Source organism: Monodon monoceros, unplaced genomic scaffold (genome assembly GCF_005190385.1).
Source record: "Monodon monoceros isolate NGI ecotype Baffin Bay Population unplaced genomic scaffold, NGI_Narwhal_1 Super_Scaffold_7, whole genome shotgun sequence".
NCBI classification, from domain to species: Eukaryota; Metazoa; Chordata; class Mammalia; order Artiodactyla; family Monodontidae; genus Monodon; species Monodon monoceros.
In genome coordinates, this window is record NW_021703784.1 from 20,453,080 (window position 1) to 20,459,742 (window position 6,663).

Consider the following 6,663-nt stretch of genomic DNA (forward strand, 5'->3'; position numbering starts at 1 on the left):
GATTATGTGGGGGTCAGTCAGTCAATAAAGAGAGACGATCCCAGGATTCTATCCAAGAGCAAAACCTATTCAGGCCAGCGGGGCCCTGTTGAGCCATCTGCCTCTGCCCCTCTCCAGGCCCAGCAGGATCTGACCATCATCTGAAGACCACTCTCTGCACCATCATCAAAAGACAAAATGGTGTGGCAAACTGAGTGTAGCGTTAACAAGTCATTTAAGTCTCCTGTTTTTAATTTTTTTCATCTCTGAAGTGAAGATGATAATAAAATCTGTCTCATGAGTTTGTTGGGAGACAGTGAAATATCTTCATTGTGAAGAGCGGTAAAGATAACTTATGTCTGCAGAATGTTTTAATAATAATAAAAATAATAGCAATAATAACACCTAACCTATATACAGCACTTGTTATATGCCAGGAACTCTTCTAAGTGCTTTTGTATATTTAATCCTTACAACAATTTTATGAGATGAGTAGTATTATATCCATTTTACAGAAGAAAAACTGAGGCACAGAGAGGTTAAATCGATTGTCCAAAGTCACATAGCTGGTAAGTAGCACAGCTGGCATTCAAAGGCAGGCAATCTGGCTCCAAGTCTATGCTCTTAACCACCATGTAAAGATGAATGTGAGCATTTATAAAGTATGCCTTTATCCATCATCTCAGGTAATCCTCCCTGCTCCCCATACAGGACAACTCATTGGCACAGGGGAACTTGGGCAATTCCTGGCACTGAGATGAATCTGCCTCTTGGAGAAAGGTCTTGAGTCTGCTACAGATCCCAAACCTTGGGAAAGCTTGCCTGATGCTTGCAGGAAAATACTGAGGGTCATCTTTGTTCTTATAGGGAGGACAGATAATCTCTGCAAACTCTCTGGGTTCCCATTGTTCTGGCATCTCAGTGTCCATCAGACAGGAGCTGACCCTGGCTGAGTGGAGGTTCCTCAAAAAATCAGAACTCAGATATTCACTGGGCACCAACACCATGCCCAGCACAGGCATGTATATATCCTGTATAAAGAAGCAGGATATGGTCTCCATTTACAAAGAGTTAGCAGTCTAGTAAGAAAGATCAAACAGATGAAACAATAGATTCATTAATAAACAAGGTAATACCATTAAGTAATAATGGGATAACATGAAATCGTTTGGTATTGAAAACAAGGCTGTGGGAGATGAATGGAACATGTTGCTAACTGTGTCCCATTCATCTCTTGGTCTTTTTCTCAAAGGTTTCTGTAGGGACACTGTATGCAGCATGGGTAACCCGTCCTCCCTTCTCAGGGAAGAAAACAAAATTCCATGTAGAAGAACATTCTTTTCCCAGCAGCTCATGCCATATTCACCAAGATGTGTCTTTGCCTTTTCCTGTGTATTTTTCCATCAGAGATGGTAGAGAAGTTGATTTGAGGTCTGTTACCCCTGTAATAACTGTCATAGCGACATCAGCAGAGGGGACTTGATGTCAAAGCGTAAGTCAGAGATGGCCTTCCCTCTCCTCCTTTCAAGGTGTGCTCTTACTTCCCCAGGAAACTTGAAGCTCCTTCCTAACCCTGGAAATGTAGGGTGCTTCAGCCAGGGCACCATCTGAAATCTTTGGCGGGCTTCAGTCCTTTCTCTCCTAGCTGGGTGACATTGGGCAAGTTGCTTAATCTCTTTCAGCTTTAATTTTTCTCATCTGTACAAAGGATATATAAATGTGAATGTACACATTGATTCAAGATGGTGGAGTAGAAGGACGTGTGCTCACTCCCTCTTGTGAGAACACTGAAATCACAACTAACTGCTGAACAATCATCAAAAGGAAGACACTGGAATTCACCAAAAAGGATACCCCACATCGAAAGGCAAAGGGGAAGCTTCAGTGAGATGGTATGAGGGGTGCAATCACAATAAAATCAAATCTCATAACTGCTGGGCGGGTGACTCACAAACTGGAGAACAATTATACCACAGAAGTCCACCCACTGGAGTGAAGGTTGTGAGCCCCACATCAGGTTTCCCAACCTGAGGGACCAGCAATGGGAGGAGGAATTCCCAGAGAATCAGACTTTGAAGGCTAGTGGGATTTGATTGCAGGACTTTGACAGGATTGGGGGAAACAGAGACTCTGCTCTTGGAGGACACACGCAAAGTAGTGTGTGTATCGGGATGCAGGGGAAGGAGCGGTGACCCCATAAGAGACTGAACCAGACCTACCTGCTAGTGTTGGAGGGTCTTCTGCAGAGGTGGGGGGTGGCTGTGGCTCACTGCGGGGACAAGGATGCTGGCAGCAGAAGTTCTGGGAAGTACTCCATGGCATGAGACCTCTTGGAGTCGGCCATTAGCCCCACCAAAAAGCCTGTAGCCTCCAGTGCTGGGTTGCCTCAGGCCAAACCACCAACAGGGAGGGAACTCAGCCCCACCCATCAGCAGAGAAGCAGATTAAAGTTTTACTGAGCTCTGCTCACCAAAGCAACACCCAGCACTACCAATCACCAGTCCCACCCATCAGGAAGCTTGCACAAGCCTCTTAGATAGCATCACCCACCAGATCACAGACAGCAGAAGCAAGAAGAAGTACAGTCCTGCAGCATGTGGAACAAAAACCACATTCACAGAAAGATGGACAAAATGAAAAGGCAGAGGACTATGTACCAGATGAAAGAACAAGATAAAATCTCAGAAAAACAAGTAAATGAAGTGGAGATAGGCAACCTTCCAAAAAAGAATTCAGAATAATGATAGTGAAGATGATCCAGGACCTTGAGAAAAGAATGTAGGCAAAGATCAAGAAGATGCAAGAAATGTATAACAAAGACCTAGAAGGATTAAAGAAAAAACACCTAGAAGAATTAAAAAACAAAAAACCGGTGATGAACAATATAATAACTGAAAAGAAAAATACACTAGAAGGAATCAATAGCAGAATAACTGAGGCAGAAGAATGGATAAGTGAACTGGAAGACAGAACGTTCGAATTCACTGCCATAGAACAGAATAAAGAAAAAAGAATGAAAAGAAATGAAGACAGCCTAAGAGACCTCTGGGACAACATTAAATGCACCAACATTTACATTATAGGGGTCCCAGAAGGAGAAGAGAGAGAGAGAGATAGGACCTGAGAGAATATTTGAAGAGGTTATAGTCAAAAACTTTCCTAACATGGGAAAGGATATAGCCACCCAAGTCCAGGAAGTGCAGAGAGTCCCAGACAGGATAAACCCAAGGAGAAACACACTGAGACATACAGTAATCAAATTGGCAAAAATTAAAGACAAAGAAAAATTATTAAAAGCAACAAGGGAAAAACAACAAATAACATACAAGGGAACTCCCATAAGGTTAACAGCAGATTTCTCAGGAGAAATTCTACAAGCCAGAAGGGAGTGGCATGATATATTTAAAGTGATGAAAGGGAAGAACCTACAACCAAGATTACTCTACTCGGCAAGAATCTCATTCAGATTCGATGGAGAAATCAAAAGCTTTACAGACAAGTAAAAGCTAAGAGAATTCAGCACCACAAAACCAGCTCTACAATGAATGCTAAAGGAACTTTTCTAAGTGGGAAACACAAGAGAAGAAAAGGGCCTATAAAAACAAAATCAAAACAATTAAGAAAATGGTAACAGAAATATACATATTGAGAATTACCTGAAATTTGAATGGATTAAATGCTCTAACCAAAAGATACAGGCTCACTGAATGGATACAAAAACAAGACCCATATGTATGCTGTGTACAGGAGACCCACTTCAGACCTAGGACACATACAGACTGAAAGGGAGGGGATGGAAAAAGATATTCCATACAAATGAAAATCAAAAGAAAGCTGGAGTAGCAATACTCATATCAGACAAAATAGACTTTAAAATAAAGACTATTACAAGAGACAAGGAAGGACACTACATAATGATCAAGGGATCATTCCAGGAAGAAGATACAACAATTATAAATATATATGCACCCAACATAGGACCACGTCAATACGTAAGGCATATGCTAACGGCTATAAAAGAGGAAATCAACAGTAACACAATAATAGTGGGGGACTTTAGCACCTCACTTACACCAATGGACAGATCATCCAGACAGAAAATTAATAAGGAAACACAAGCTTTAAATGACAAAATAGATCAGATGGACTTAAATAGTATTTATAGGACATTCCATCTGAAAACAGCAGATTACACTTTCTTCTCAAGTGCACACAGAACATTCTCCAGGATAGATCACATCTTGGGTCACAAAGCCAGCCTTGATAAATTTAAGAAAATTGAAATTATATCAAGCATTTCTTTCTGACCACAATGCTATAAGATTAGAAATAAATTACAGGCAAAAAACCTGTAAAAAACACAACCACATGGAGGCTAAATAATACATTAGTAAATAACCAAGAGATCACTGAAGAAATCAAAGAGGGAATCAAAAAATACCTAGAGACAAATGACAATGAAAACACAACAATCCAAAACCTATGGGATGCAGCAAAAGCAGTTCTAAGAGGGAAGACTATAGCAATAAAATCCTACCTCAAGAAATAAATCTCAATTAACAATCTAACCTTACACCTAAAGGAACTAGAGAAAGAAGAACAAACAAAACCCAACTTTAGTAGAAGGAAAGAAATCATAAAGATCAGAGCATAAATAAATAAAATACAAACAAAGAAAACAACATCAAAGATCAATAAAACTAAAAGGTTGTTCTTTGAGAAGATAAACAAAACTGATAAACCTTTAACCAGACACATCAAGAAAAGAGGGAGAGGACTCAAATCAATAAAATTAGAAATGAAAAAGGAGAAGTTACAAAAGATGTTGCAGAAATACAAAGTATCATAAGAGACTATTACAAGCAAGTCTATGCCAATAAAATGGGCAACCTGGAAGAAATGGACAAATTCTTAGAAAAGTATAACCTTCCAAGACTGAACCAGGAAGAAATAGAAAATATGAACAGACCAATCACAAGTAATGAAATTGAAACTGTGATGAAAAATCTTCCAACAAACAAATTCCAGGACCAGAAGGCTTCACAGGTGAATTGTATCAAACGTTTAGAGAAGAGCTAACACCCATCCTTCTCAGACTCTTCCAAAAAATTACAGAGGAAGGAACACTCCCAAACTCATTCTACGAGGCCACCATGACTCTGATACCAAAACCAGACAAAGATACTACAAAAAAAGAAAATTACAGACCAATATCACTGATGAAAATAGATGCAAAATCCTCAACATAATACTAGCAAACAAAATCCAACAACATATTAAAAGGGTCATACACCATGATTAAGTGAGATTTATCCCAGAGATGCAAGGATTCTTCAGTATATGCAAATCAATCAATGTGATACACCATATTAACAAATTGAAGACTAAAAACCATATGATTATCTCAATGGATGCAGAAAAAGCTTTTGACAAAATTCATCACCGATTTATGATAAAAACTCTCCAGAATGTGGGCATAGAGGGAACATACCTCCACATGATAAAAGCCATATATGACAAACCCACAGCAAACGTCATTCTCAATGGTGAAAAAGTGAAAACATTTCCCCTAAGATCAGGAACAAAACAAGGATGTCCACTCTCGCCACTGTTATTCAACATAGTATTGGAAGTCCTAGCCACAGCAATCAGAGAAGAAAAATAAATAAAAGGAATCCAAATTGGAAAAGAAGTAAAACTGTCACTGTTCACCAATTGACATGATACTATACATAGAAAATCCTACAGATGGTACCAGATAAATATTAGAACTAATCAATGAATTTGGTAAGGTTGCAGGATACAAAATTAATGCACAGAAGTATCTTGCATTCCTATACACTAAAATGAAAGATGAGAAAGAGAAATTAAGGAAATTATCCCATTTACCATCTCAACAAAAAGAATAAAATACCTAGGAATAAACCTACCTAAGGAGGCAAAAGACCTTTACTCAGAAAACACTGATGAAAGAAGTCAAAGGTAACTTAGACTTAAACAGATGGAGCGATATACCATGCTCTTGGATTGGAAGAATCAATGTTGTGAAAATGAGTATACTACCCAAAACAATCTAAAGGTTTAATGCAATCCCTATCAATTTTCACAGAATTAGAACAAGAAATTTTACAATTTGTATGGAAACACAAAAGACCCCGAATAGCCAAAGCAATCTTAAGAAAGAAAAACAGAGCTGGAGGAATCAGGCTCCCTGACTTCAGACTATACTACAAAGCTACAATAATCAAGACAATATGGTACTGGCACAAAAACAGAAATATAGATCAATGGAACAGGATAGAAAGCCCAGAGATAAACCCATGCACCTATGATCAACTAATCTATGACAATGGAGAAAAGACAGTCTCTTCAGTAAGTGGTGCTGGGAAAACTGGACAGCTACATGTAAAAAATGAAATTAGAACTCTCTAACACCATACACAAAAATAAACTCAAAATAGATTAAAGACCTAAATGTAAGACTGGACACTATAAAACTCTTAGAGGAAAGCATAGGAAGAACACCCTTTGACATAAATCACAGCAAGATCTTTTTTGACCCACCTCCTAGAGTAATGGAAATAAAAACAAAAATAAACAAATGGGACCTAATGAAATTTAAAGATTTTGCACAGCAACGGAAACTATAAACAAGACCAAAAGACAACCCTCAGAATGGGAGAA